The 12,488-nt window shown below is 43.5% G+C and overlaps 1 protein-coding gene across 2 annotated transcripts in view; it reads right to left on the bottom strand.

The window, feature by feature from the left end:
- PXYLP1 (2-phosphoxylose phosphatase 1) overlaps positions 1-12,262 on the bottom strand; it is a 101,991-nt gene extending 89,729 nt beyond the window's left edge. The window contains exon 1 of one of the 2 annotated variants that reach the window (XM_077827022.1): positions 12,128-12,262. The gene's annotated coding sequence lies outside the window, so the exon portion shown is untranslated. Of the gene's footprint in view, positions 1-11,137; positions 11,173-12,127 lie in introns of those variants that run through there. The other variant, XM_077827023.1, reaches the window with a different exon arrangement.
- Between the last annotated feature and the right edge of the window lie 226 nt (positions 12,263-12,488).

Genomic DNA, 12,488 nt, shown 5'->3' on the forward strand with positions numbered 1-12,488 from the left:
TGTGCAGGCCCCACAAGACACAGACTTTACATACTTCCTGAACTGGTATGTTTATATTCCATAAACCACATCATATGAAAAGGCTAGAATGTCAGGGTAATCCCTTTCCCATTTAGTGAGATGGTGGGTTTCTAAAGATTGAAGACAAAATTTTAAAAAATCCCTTCAGCCATCTGGATGTGGAAGGAAGTAAAAATACATTTCTGCTTTAATTTTTTTTTTTTAAATTGAGCATCACTTTCTTAATAAAGCTACTTCAAAATTAATTTGGAACTTGAAAGGAGGCAGAGAAGTAGTAATGGCCCCATGCACTCTGCTTGACTGACTGCAAACATCCCAGAATATACATATTTAATTAAATTATAATAATGCACCAGTGGATATGGAATGACTGAGGCCTGGTCTATACTACAGAGTTAAGTCGACGTAAGGCAGCTTACGTCAACCTAACTCTGTAAGCATTTACACTGCAATGGTGCTCCTGCCAATATAAGTCGGCCACTACACCGACTTAACTCCATCTCCATGAGAGGCATAGCACTTAGATGAGTGCAGTTAGGTTGACATAGTGTCAGTGTAGACACTGTATTGACTGTTCCAGTTGTCATCCCCTGGTGGCTGTCAGCCCTGGTTGGCGGGGCTCTCACTGTCAGTGCCCCACAATGCCTCACACTGACAGCTGGCTCAAGTGCTCCTGGTAAGGATCTGCACCACCAACAGAAGGAGCTAGTTTGGACATACAAAATCAATTTAATTACTGCGGTGGCTGTACATCAACATAACTTAATTCTGCAGCATACACATGCCCTGATACGTTCAAATCTTAAGTGGCTGCCATACACTCAGAACTGTACCACCATGCCTTCTAAGAGCTTAACAGTGTAAACAGACAACACACAGTTCACAAACAGTGGATGCTCAGAAAACATTATGACCTCAAAAAAGTTGCAGGCTGGGGCACGGGAAGGCTGATTTTTTTTAAACACTTTTGAATTGCTGAAAGACCTCCCTCATGATGTGGATTATTATCCCGCCTCGACACAGGCAGACACACACACCCCCTCATCTGCAGTTTCCTTATCTAATCCTTTTCATGCATATTCTGCCTTCCATTACTCCAATTGCCCTACATTCTCTTCTACAGAAAATACAGTATTCCTCCCCGTCCCCACTCTCCTCCCCACAACATCACTGGAGATATGTCTTGCAGGGATCCAGCCAGAATTAACTGGTGATCAAGTCACAGACTCAGGTCAAAGTATGGTGACCAGTCATGAATTTTGGAGACAAAAATCTTTAGCTTGTCTGGAATAATCAAATCTTGCAGACTTCTCTGCAAGCACCATGTCTAACACTTGAATTAGTAGTAGTATGAAGGAATACATTTCTTTTTGCTTATCTAGTTTGTAATAAAAGTTACAGATTGTCCTCATCTTGCAGAAAGTCAATGTGACTTGTGCTCTTAAGTCGTTTAGGCTTTTTTGAACTCCTATGTGATCCTGTATCTCTAGCTGTTCTCCACCTGTTCTGTATCACAACCTAAATATCACACCTTATGTGGCAGCTAGGGTTGGAGATGTATCCATTGTTATCGTACACAAAACCACCCTGTTTTGGTGTACTGTTCCTCAATCACAGAATCTATGCATTTGCGGAGAGTCCAGTTAGCCTTTAATGTCTCAAGGTGTAATTGACAAAACTCTTCTGTCCACTCACCAGATTAGCCTGGAACTTCCCTACCACTTTAAGCCAAACCTTGCATCCAGTCATCTAGCTGAATTTCTCTTCCGATGAAGTGAGCTGTAGCTCACGAAAGCTTATGCTCAAATAAACTGGTTAGTCTCTAAGGTGCCACAAGTACTCCTTTTCTTTTTGTGAATACAGACTAACACAGCTGCTACTCTGAAACCTTTCCCTTCATTGGCAACTAGCTTAAAATCCTATAGCATCCAACCATTACAGTTCATCTGATTCTCACTAACCCCTAAATAAAACAATTTTCTTCTGCAGTAGTTGTCACTAAGGTTTTCACCATACTTTTATACTTAATTTTACTGAGGTGCTTCCTGTGGTAAATACAGGAAATATCACAGCACAGAAAGTGTTAACCAGTAAAAATAAAAATTATCTACGCTCTGTACTTCCCAGGTTGGATTTCTGGTTCCCATCTTCAGCTTTGTTTTGTGGTCCTACTCTTACTACGGCGGCTGCTCCCTCTCCTTGAATGATGGGTCTCCTGATCACTTATCTATCCATCACTTTTATCTATGCTGTGATGTCACAGAGCTGAGGTAAAACTTTGAAGCAGTTAAGTGCCAGAACTGCTTCCTGCCCCCTCTATCCAAAAGAGCTGGGCAAGTGTGGCTCTCCATCCCATCAGACTGTGCTCACCCTTCTTTCCCTCAGCTATTTTTTTTTTTACATCTATTGTGATTTATTATTGCATTAGTATCAATTTTTATAGTTTTAAAGCATCTATGATTTCTGCCAGAAATGGACATAACTAACTTCCAGCATTTCAGGATTTATTTTTTCAGTGCAACTTTTACGTGCTGACTGTGTAGATTCCCTTCCCACAAAGACACTTCAGGTAATTCGGTAAAATCTTGCCGCAGCAGTTACAGGTCTCTAGCTTCATGATCACAATACCCAACGAACAGGGGTTCAGCTGCTATTGATGGGCAGCAGCATATATTGAAGCCACACTCCCATCTCAGCTCTGCAGGAACGTTTAGCTTCCTCCCACCTGACATTGAGCTAGTGGTGCATTAGGAGCAGGCAGGGTCTTCTGTTTTCTTCAACCCAGAGTTTCACTGGAGATTTATCTGGAGCATGTAGTGGGGATAGAGTTCAGTGATGATTCCACTCCATAGCTATAGAGAATGACACATTTTCTTGGGGGAATGGCAATGGAACAGCATGTGTGACTTTAAAGCAGGTTGAGCCCCATGACAGTACAACAAGCAAAGCTGTGGAAATAGCATGGGATCTTTCAATTAAAGGCTATTAGACAACGTATGCACTAGCAGGTAGATTGATGGTTGGATAGTCCACCTGAATTTTTACTCCTTCTGACTTCTAAATGCTTTCCTATGCAAACTCAATGTTTGCACAATAGTTTGTGTTTTGTTTTTTCCACTTATTTCTAAGAAATTCCTTTCAGGAATCATAGGCCAGATTGCCATACCGGGAATGTCTGTCAAAACATTAAGCAGAAATTCAAGTAGCATGAAACAGAAGTCTGAATACATGGGGAACGTAAGCCAGCCCAAGAAAAGAAATGTGAAGAAAGTCAAATGAAGCGAGTATGGTAAAAATTAGTGTTGGTATTAGTTTGTCCCTTCAAAATAATCATTAACAATACAAAATACAATACAGCCTCTGTATCTCACTCATAAGAGAACATCAATGGAAAAAGATCACCACAGGACAATGATCTACTGCATAAATACTCCTGGTTTGTTGTGCAATTTATCGAAACAGATGCTGAGACAAAGCCATAGGTTTTATTTTCAAAACAGGACACAGTAATCCTATGACAAATTTCTGTGATGCTGACTTTATTCCTATTATATCATCTGATTAATGCAGTTTTGAAAACTGTATCTAACAGATGGGTCATCTGAGTAATGTTTACTCACTGCAGCATTATTGAATATCTTCTTTTCTGATTGGCTCAGAAAACAAACGTAATTATTTCAGCTCAAAAAATTAGTTATTTTAAAGCATCTCTACATGTCTTCTTGTTTAAGTAATCTTACTTCTTGTTGTCTGAAATTTTGTTTTGTTTAAATCAAAATAAATCAAAATTTAAATCAACTTGCCACCAATCTGATTCTGAATCTGAATCCTATTTATGCCCTAAGCGTCAGATGCTGCTTTGAGCATGAACAAGCCTCTACCTCCTGTGTCTGTTCAATCTAATTGCCTGGCACATATTTCATATTTCATTACTATACAGCACAATGAAAATATCTTTGCTCCTTAAGATCAACCAATTAAATTTAAAATATATGCTGTATATTAAAATACCATCAAATGTATATAAGACATGTACCAAGATATCAACTCCAACACTACAAGTCTCATCTTTCATCACCTCCTCTGCATATGCCTCAATTTCTTCCCTGAGTGAGACGAAAATCAAGGTATCGGGCAGCCGTAATCAAATATCACATGACACTTCACACAAAAAAGGAATGCTAACCCCTGAGTGCTGCCAAATTCCAAACTAAGATCCTGATACTGCAAAGAGAATCACATGAATGCTCCTGCATGGAGTTTCACTGACTTGAATTAAACTGAGGCCCAGGTACTTACAATCAGCCTATCTGGAGTACCCTGTGCAGTTTTAAAAGAAAGTATTCATAATTTTCTGCCCTTAACTGTTGTGTAGTGTTATAGTGTTCACTAAGGAGTCACTGTTTCACCACATAGATGGCAGATGAAGTAATTCATAATTTAGAGAGCATTTGGTATCTTTCCGGATAGAAGGGATTATATACATTTTTATATAAATTTAAGTCATTATCACCCTGTTACTGACCTTATGATTGACTGCTTTAATTTATACTTGCCACCTCCATGTAATTTATACCTACACTTACTTCTTTAAGGCATTTCAGGATACATTTAGCCTGAAAGATGTTACACAGAAAAAGCCATACTGTAAAATGAGATTTAGTAGATAATCTCCATGGTATTTCAATATAATTACCAGGTCCCTCTCAAAATACCTGCAAGTAGAAATTCCATGGTTTAAAGTCTCCACATAGACTTTTGGTATTCCTAAAATGTCATACAGATTTTAAGCATTTATTTTTTTTTTTAAAGAGAAAGGTTTCTAGCCAAGCTACAGAATTTTTATAAATAACCTTTTGAATGTGAATCAACGCAGCGCTACTGTCTTACTGGCTACATCATCACTAATTCATGATTAGTCATGACTGAAAACTGTATTCAAACTTCTGGAGTGGTTTTGAACACAGCCAGCAAACGTGGACACAGCCAAACCCTGGTCAAAACTTCTCTCCAACGATAATTTAAGAAACTGGGGTGTTTGAGGTGTTAAGATTTTTCTTTTAAACAGACACTTCCGAGTCTTTGAATACTGTTTTGAAAATAGTCTAGCGGCGTCCACACTTGGTAACAAAATATACTCAAAACCATTCATTAGAGCACCATGCCATTTTTCTCATACCCTAGTTTCCAAACCCATCCTGTATCACCTACAAAATGCTCCATCCATTTTGTCCTCCCACAAATCTGCGTACACCCCTTTATCAGATTCCCCACCTCCCCAAACACTAGCAGTTGCAGATGTTTGGTGTAGTAGTCGGTTATGGTGGGAGAGGCTAGTTTTGCTGTTAACAGAAGGATGATAAAGGGAGTGTCGCAAAGTATTGTCCTAGGCCAGGGGTTCTCAACCTTTTTCTGAGGCCCCCCAACATGCTCTAAAAACTCCACAGCCCACCAGTGCCACAACAACTAGTTTTCTGCATATAAAAGCCAGGGCCGGCATCAGAGTAGCAAGCAGGGCAATTGTCTGGAGCCCCACGCCACAGGGCCCCACCAAAGCTAAGTTACTCAGGCTTTGGCTTCAGCCCCAGGTGGCAGGACTCATGGTCCTGGGCTTCAGCCCCAGGTGGTGGGGCTTCAGCCTTCTGCCCTGGGCCCCAGCGAGTCTAATGCTGGCCCCGCTTGGAGGACCCCCTGAAACCTGCTTGGGCCCCCAAAGGGGCCCTGGACCCCCTGGTTGAGAATCAGAGGACAAAAGTAAGTTTCCAGTGCTTGGTCTATGATGACAGGTTTCAGAGTAACAGCCGTGTTAGTCTCTATTTGCAAAAAGAAAAGGAGTACTTAGAGACTAAGGTGCCACAAGTACTCCTGGTCTATGATGTACAGTGTTTGTGGTAGGATATGTGGGGGAAGAGTAGAGGATATATAATGTTAGGTTGGTTAACTTTTCATTTCTTTGCTTTTGTGATTTAGTGTCTGGTAGGTTGTGAATGTATCAACCCTAATTGCTTCTTAACAAAGCTGTTTGTGTATTCATCGTCTAGATTTTTGTAACACTACAGTCAGGGTGGGAACTTGTGTTGGAGGCAGAAGCGCAGCAGCTAATGGAGAAGATTTTCTCCATTTCTCCATCCGTAGCTGTGCAGAAAACCTTGTGTGTCAACAACTTCAAAGGAAGCCCCTCTCTACCATGTGATAAAGTGACAGGAAAGGTAGCTCCTGACAGGGAAGATTTTGTGGGCCCAGCCTCCATCACTCAGATCTGCTTGCTCTTTTGTGTAAGATTTCAATAATAATGTAAACAGCTGCTAAAAAACAAGCCTAAATCCAATAAAAAAAGCCTTCCCACTGCACCATATCTACTCAGAGCATCCACCTCCTGCCAAGTTTTGTGCAGATGGACAATCTTGTTTTAAAAAGAAAAAGTCAACAACAAAAAGTCAGATCGACACAGAAAAATGTCAGACAGCTCCATTTCAAAGACCTCCTATTAAAAATTTACGAAGAAAAACCAGACAAGAGCTGCAGAGAAAATTCAAAGGACTTAAAATGTTACACCAATTGGTCACCTACTTTTACGAAAAGAAAAAAAACAAAAAGCAGGAATTTATGGCCCATGTTAAGACCATTCTAGAATGTAACCCTAATTATGGAGGTATTGCCATAGGCACCTTTGTAGCAAATCAGACTCCCTCTATTTGGGGAGGAGATGGTCTAGCAGAAACTCTCTAGGAGACAAGGAGCTATGCCTACTTTTATATTGCCTGTTCTAAAAATTAAAGTAGTGTTTTACTAATGCTGAGTTTACACAAAATATTTAAATGACTACAATTAAAAACCACTACGATAAGGTTAATATGATTTATCCTTCTGTGCTACTTTTAGTCACCTTTTTGAAAAGAGATTAAAATTAAGAAGCTTTTCCTTTTCATTCCACTCACACCCACCCACTACAAATTCTGTCTGCTTTAATCCTCCTTCCACAGATGTCAAAACAGGACATCAGTATTAAAACTACTCATTGCCAAAATCTGTTAGTCTAGCATCCCATTATTCTTGTAATGCTGGCACAATAACTTTATTATAATGTGTGACAGTTCATGCAGCTACTCAATGCTGGATCCACTTGCTCCAGAGATTTTTTCTCCACCTATAAAGAATTATAGCATAAATATTCTTAAAAGGTGACGTTTTGGATGAAAATAGGTGCTTGTCCCTTAATCGGCAGTAACAAGGTCATCCCCTTGATCATTCTGTTTTCATAGCACTTACATAAAGTGATTAGCCAAGAGTTCAGTCTTCAGACAGCCATGGTTATGAACATCTCTTTTAACCCTCTCTTTTCTCCCACTTTTGAAGGAACTCACATTTTACTGAAATTAAGAGGCAAAAATTCTGTAAAACTATGGCCCTACCAAATTCACGGCCACAAAAAACATGTCACAGACCGTGAAATCTGGTCTTGTGTGTGCTTTTATCCTATACTATACAGATTTCCCAGGGGAGACCAGCATTTCTCAAATTGGGGGTCCTGACCCAAAAGAGAGTTGCAGGGAGGTTGCAAGGTTACTTTAGGAGGATCGTGGTATTGCCACCCTTACTTCTGTGCTGCCTTCAGAGTTGGACGGCCAGAGAGCGGTGGCTGCTGGCCAGGTGCCCAGCTCTGAAAGCAGCGCCCCACCAGTAGCAGCACAGAAGTAAGGGTGGTAATGCTATGCCACGCCACCCTTACTTCTGTGCTGCTGCCTTCAGAGCTGAGTGGCCGGAGAGCAGCAGCTGCTGACTAAAGGCCCCATTCTGCAGGCAGCAGCACATAAGTAAGGGTGGCAATACTATACCATGCCATCCTTACTTCTGCAGTGCTGCTGGCGGCGGCTCTGCCTTCAAAGCTGGGCTCCCGGCTAGAAGTCGCCACTCTCCAACTGCCCAGCTCTGAAGGCAGAATCGTCACCAGCAGCAGTGCAGAAATAAGGGTAGCAGTATCACAACCCACTCCCTACAATAACCTTGTGACACCCCCACACCCACAACTCCTTTTTGGGTCAGGACTGCTACAACTACAACACCACGAAATTTCAGATTTAAATAGCCGAAGTCATGAAATTTACTTTTTAAAAAATCCTCTGACCATGAAATTGACCGAAATGGACCCTGAATTTGGTAGGGCCCGATGTAAAACTGCTACGTTCTATAGAGGACCGAGTATATGCACAACACAAGAAATTTCAAGGGAGATTCAATAAAAATCAAAAAGTCTTTTCTAAACAAAAAAAAAAATTAGGATGAAGTTTCTGTACACTGAAAAAAAGTGGACTTTCCTTAAATACATTAAAGGCAGCGAACTTCACAAAGATCGAATTTTTTTAAAAAATTGACACCTGACATACTACACCACTTAAAAACATATCATAGCTAATGGTATGTTGTGATGTTATCTGATTAAATTATGACCATATAGATCATTGTTGCAGCCACTATTATATATTTGCAGCAAATATTGTACATAGGTTGTAGAGTGAGGCGTCTATGAAAAGGTTATGACTTGCTGGTTCTGATTATGCTATCTGTATACATGTATCATTTTGTATGTGAAGTTATAAGTATTGGCTCTACACCTGGATTTCAATTGTTTGTAACACCCACAAGATAACACCCAGCACATCTTGGAGGGACTGTTCAAATTAAGTGGCTCATCAAGAAATACTTGGTTGATAATGGATTATGGGAGACACCCATCTACACCGAGTGGACTGTCATGCAAATGTGCTGTCTGGAATGTAGGTAATGGCTTCCTGCAATGACTAAGGGAAATGGGGCATGAACATGTGACTTGCCCATGTGACTCCGAACTCCATCTTGTTGTAATTTTCCACAGTAAGAACAATGGGATGCCCTCCATGTGGAAAAAGCTATAAAAGGTTCTGAGAACATCTCCATTGTGTTTTCAATCTTGCTTCTTACCTTTGGAGGAACTTTGCTACAGACTGAAGCTCTGAACAATGGACTGAATGCCCCATCCAAGCCATGAATGTACTCCAGAGACTTGACCTAAGCCAGCAGTTTATTCCATCACTGCTACAAGTCTGAGCCAAGAACTTTGCCATTACTGTATGTAATTGATTCCTTTAACCAATTTTAACTCTCACCTTTCTTTCTTTTTATAAATAAACCTTTAGATTTTAGTTAATAAGAACTAGCTGTAGCGTGAATTTGGGTAAGATCTGAAACATTCGTTAAACTGGGAGGTAATGTGTCCGATCCTTTGGGATTGGTAGAACCTTTTCTTTTATATGATGAAATAAGATTTACAGAAAGTTTCATCATATTTGACGTGGGTACCTGGATGGAGGCCTGAGGCTGGATCACTTTAAGGGAACTGTGTTGTTTGGACTTCTGAGTAACCAGTAAGGTAATAAAGAAGCAGTTTTATGCTGGTTTGGTAAATGCAGGTATTGGAATATCCACCAGCTTTATGGGGACTGTCTGCCCCATTCTTTGCAGTTCACCCTAATTGAGTGACCACAGTTGGCTCCCCATTAGGACCCCAGACACATACGTATACACTGAAAATGGTGCAACGCTTCAAAATACACACTACCTATGCCAACAGGAAGCGTTCTCCCATTTGTGCAGGTAATTCACCTCCCCATAACAAACCTCTGGCTATAACTAACAAATGGCTTGGATCCCAAAGGGCTCATTATACCCAGGGTGTACTATACCTACATGCATAAAATTAAGATTTCCAGGATTGAGGCCTAAGTGTCCAGCTAGCCATTGGCTGGCTAATTTCTTAGAGGCATCATGGCACAAGTGGGTCTTGAGAAAGAATTTAAAAGGAGAGTGGAGCCACCTTATAAATCAGTTCAGGGAGGACTATTCCATGCACTAAGGATGGTATGGAAGAAAGCACAGACACTTGTGAGGGAAGCAGACAAATCAAGTGTCAAGGAGGAGAGTGGGCAATTCTGTCTAGCCTTTGCCATTTTGAGGGATTATTCTATTTTTTTACTATTAATATTACTTATTATTTATTTAGCCATTTTAAAAAAGTTACTTGCTGGGATGCTGCCACCAATAGACCATTCAGACTGGCAAGTGACAAGCTAGGGGTAAAATTTTCAGTCACCTAGGTGACTTAGGCTCCTAATTCCGATTTAGATGCTTAGAAGCTTAACTTCTAATCAGCAAATTTTAGGGTACAATTTTCAAAAATACCTAAGGAATTGTCTATAAAGAAGTTTTACTAGTTATACCTCCCTGCACATTTATTCTGCAAAAAGAACAGGAGTACTTGTGGCACCTTAGAGACTAACATTTATTTGAGCATAAGCTTTCGTGGGCTACAGCCCACTTCATCGGATGCATGCAGTGGAAAATACAGTAGGACGATTTTATATACATAGTGTGTAGGGTAACACTCATTGTTTCATGTTCTCTGTGTATATAAAATCATGCTACTGTATTTTCCACTGCATGCATCCGATGAAGTGGGCTGTAGCTCACGAAAGCTTATGCTCAAATAAATTTGCTAGTCTCTAAGGTGCCACAAGTACTCCTATTCTTTTTGCGGATACAGACTAACACAGCTGCTACTCTGAAACATTTATTCTGGTAAGAGTAACTTTTTTCGGTTTACTTTTTACCCCACCACAAGCAACAGACTGAACTGAAAAAAAGCCATTCTCATCCCAAAGTTAGTGTCCACAAAGGGAGGTCATACCAGGATAACCATCTAGGTGTAAAGTCACGCTTTAGATTATGCTGACAAACTTTCCCATGCAGACAAAGCCAATGGGTAAAATGACTTTGGGTATGTCTACACAGTCCACAGAAGCAAACCTCCCAGCCTGGGCTGAGAGACTCCAGCTAGTAGGGCTTGTAGCTTAATGGCATTCTAAAAATAGCTGCACAGACAGCTCTGAAGTTGCTGCTCTGGTCCCAGCTCCACACCCAGCCACAACTTCAAAGCGCTGTCTACACTGGCTACCACAAGCCCAAGACTGTCCACTGGGACAGGGACGAGTGCTGCTGGTGGCTGTACAGACATAGCCTTAGGAATTTAGGGGGCTAAATCTCATTGGCTAATCCACAATTTTTAAAAAAAATGCGCTCTCACCTTTTGTTAGGTAACACATGGTAACAAAGGGAAATCCTAGCAAGGAGATGGCAGTTTGTAGTTTTTAGATGTGTTGGCAGGTTGAGATAAACTCTGCATCAGCTGGCATGAGTGAAAGCTACAAACTGCCTTGTCTTCCTTATGTCAAGGTAAGAACACACATTTTCCCGAGTGAAGACAAGGCCACTAAACCTCAATGGGCTGTCACAGCTTAATCTTCAATGCCAAAAGGGAGGAGTTTGTTGGGGGGGGGGGGTCGTTTACGTTACAGCAGGATAGCTTTGAGGCTGTAAACACCTTGTTCGGTAGCTCTGTAATTTCTGAAAATCTCACCCCATCTCTTTGCGCTGGGGATGTCGCTGGAGAGCCGCTGCACTGTTGTTATTAATTAATGGATAGCAGCACCTACGGGACCCTTTGCGAACCAGACCCCGCCGCGCTAGCAGCTCCCAGTCCAGGCTGCTGGAGACTCATCCGAGCCGGAGCGCGGCTATCGACTGCCCCTAACGGGACTGGGCTACGCGGGCGCCCCACGCTGGCGCCGGGCGAGCTGCCCAGCACTGGGGGAAGTGACACTACCCCTAGAGGGAGCGCCGGGCGCAGCCCGAGCCCACCACGGAGGAGGAGGAGGAGGAAGAGCAGGGGCCGCCCCGCCCCACACTCCAGCCCAGCTGCTCTGGCCGGGACCCCGGGAGCGGAGGAGCCCAGCGGGTCACACACCGCGGTGGCTCCCGCCAGGCAAAGCAGAGGGCAAGGGGAGCTCGGCGGCGGCGGCGGCCGAAGCGGGTGCGGGGAAGGGTCCGCGCGGAGCTGGGTGCCCAGCAGCGGTGGTGCCCGGGAGGGGGGCGCGGAGCCGCGGGTGCCCGCCGGGGAAGAGGCTGCCCGGAGCTGGACGCGCGGTGGCTGCGCTGCCCGGGGAGCCCGGCACGGGGGAAGGGGGCTCCCGGGGGCGGCGCTGCCCGGCGCAGGGAAAGGGGTGGCGGCTCCTACCTCCTCCGCGGCTGCCGTCTGCTCCGCTCAGCTCCTCCGCCCGGGGCTGGAGCCGGAACCCGCCGCCTCCTGCTGCTGCCGCCAAGCGACAGCCCCAACTCGGACTCCGCGGAGCGGATCAAGTTCTGCCGAGCGCCGCCTCCTGCCCCGCTCCCACACGCGGAGCTCCCTGGGGCCCAGCACGACAGCCGCCAGCGCCACCTGCCGCCGCAACCGGGAGGCTGCAGCTTGGGCTCCCTCCTCCCCCGAACGGGGAGCGGCGCGGTGACCCCTCCGGCTCAGCCGCGCTGCCCACAACCGGGGTTCCGCGCCGAGCCACGCCGCTCTCCTCCGTGTGACCCCAGACGCTCAATAGGTGCGG

This window comes from Eretmochelys imbricata, chromosome 9 (genome assembly GCF_965152235.1).
Source record: "Eretmochelys imbricata isolate rEreImb1 chromosome 9, rEreImb1.hap1, whole genome shotgun sequence".
NCBI classification, from domain to species: Eukaryota; Metazoa; Chordata; order Testudines; family Cheloniidae; genus Eretmochelys; species Eretmochelys imbricata.